The sequence below is a fragment of the Mandrillus leucophaeus genome, unplaced genomic scaffold, assembly GCF_000951045.1.
Source record: "Mandrillus leucophaeus isolate KB7577 unplaced genomic scaffold, Mleu.le_1.0 Scaffold434, whole genome shotgun sequence".
NCBI lineage: Eukaryota > Metazoa > Chordata > Mammalia > Primates > Cercopithecidae > Mandrillus > Mandrillus leucophaeus.
Window position 1 is genome coordinate 681,281 of NW_012104632.1, and position 2,247 is coordinate 683,527.

Sequence of the window (2,247 nt, forward strand, 5' to 3'; positions counted from 1 at the left end):
AAAAACTACATATTCATATTTCCTTATATTTGCCTAAGAAATATTAAAACAACAAACAATAAGCATGTAAGGTTTACCTGTAAGAGGAGAAGTGCAATTGGGTGGATGGACACAGATGTGAGAAGGAGATTTCTCATAATGCATACTTTTCATATCATTTTTATTTTGGGTCATGTAATACACTATGAATAAATTTTTCAAGCAGGTAAATAAATAGTTTATCCAGATATGTGTTTTTACTCTGCCCCTCAATGAATACTCAAGGAATGACATGACTTTTCAGATCATTCTTACTTAATTAAAAGTCTCGTAGTTAGTTTGATTCACAAACATAGTCTCAATTTCATTTTAAATAAAAATGTTTGATCCCATAAAATAATGCACTGCAAAGTTAATTGAAAGCAGATCTTGTCCTCTCCCATGGATGGGGTCTGCAGTGGGGTAAGCCCATCAGTGCCAGAAGGGAACATGGTCCTTTCTCCCCTCAAGCTGCTACCCTGCCTCCTGTGAATTGACTAACCTCTCTTTCTGACTTGGCCCTCTCCACACAGAGGAGGACAGCAATGTTCTTGTTCTACCCATGAGGTCATGAGATGGTTTCATGCTTTCTGGGCTTGCAGAAATTGAAAGCTGACTCCTTCTGTTTTGGAGTTCTTTATAGCAGAGGTCCCCAACCCCCGGGTGGCAGACTGGTCTCTGTCAGTGGCCTGTTAGGAACCAGGCCACACAGCAGGAGGTGAGCAGAAGGCAGGAGAGCATTACCTCCTGAGCTCTGCCTCCTGTCAGATCAGCAGCAGCATTAGTTTCTCATAGGAGCACAAACCTTATTGTGACCTGCAAATATCAGTGATCTAGGTTGCGTGCTACTTATGACAATCTAATGCCTGACGATCTGAGGTGGAACAATTTCATCCTGAAATCATCCCCTCACCCCTCACCCACCCCATCCATGGAAAAATCGTCTCCAAAAAGGTTGCCGACCACTGTTTTATAGGTTCTTAGGAAGTAAGTATCTCCCACAAATCATTGTTGGACTCTCACCTTCTGTTCCCTTGACCAGAAAAAATGTACTCTATTTCAAGGACCTTATTCATTCCTAACCACTAAGAATTCAGTGAGTTTCTGCCAGCTTCTCCCCTGCTAGGTCTGTTCACCCTTTCAGTGGCATTTGAGTCAGATTATCAAATGGCCCCAAACAGGCTGTCTTTTCATGGGACAGATGTTGCACTCCAGCCTAGGTGATATTTTTATTTAAAATGAAATTGAGACTATGTTTGTGATTCAAACCAACTATGGGACTTTTAATTAAGTAAGAATTCCCATGACATCTGGTTCATGGGAAACACTTAAGCGCTTGTTGCCTTACAAACTCTGGAATAACAGGCTAATTCCAATCTACTAGTAACTCTCCTTTGTTGCACCTCCAAGCTGCAAGGCAGTCCTTCTTTTTTTGGGGGGGGCGTGGGGGGCGGGGGCAGAGTCTTGCTCTGTCGCCCAGGTTGGAGTGACCTCGGCTCACTACAACCTCTGCCTCTCAGGTTCAAGTCATTATCCTGCCTCAGCTCCCAAGTAGCTGGGATTACAGCCAGCCACTACCACACTTGGCTAACTTTTGTATTTTTAGTATAGAGACGAGGTTTCACTATGTTGACCAGGCTGGTCTCAAACTCCTGACCTCGTGATCCACCCACCTTGGCCTCCCAAAGTGCTGATTTTACAGCCCTTCTCCTAATGTCAAGATTTCCTGAAGAGGAATCAGACATCAGTGAACTCTGACCTGATAAATAAATCAAGAGAATACATATTAAGCTTTCCAGTTGGTCTCATTGAAGCCTCTCTCTTTTAACTTCAGTTGAGTGGGAAATAAAGTGTCTACATCTCCACATTAGAGGAGAGTAGGCTTCAAAGCCCATCAGCAGCTCTCGCCAAAGAAATCCTTTTAAAAATTCCTCTCTCTTAGAGTGAAGAAACTGCTAACACCTTAGCCAGATTATCAAAATGAATATCAACGATGAGAAACAGAGATATTGGTGCACCTACAAATGTGATACTCCAGGAATATATCATTTATGTAGCATTTTAATTAAGAACATATAACCTGAATATTATCCTGAGAAAACATCAAACTAAAAGTGGGAATCATTCTTGTTAAAAAAGAATCAGATATCATTGTCATAAAGGACAAAGAAAAGCTCAGGAACTGTTCCAGACGAGAGACTAAAGAAACATAACAACTAAATGTGATAC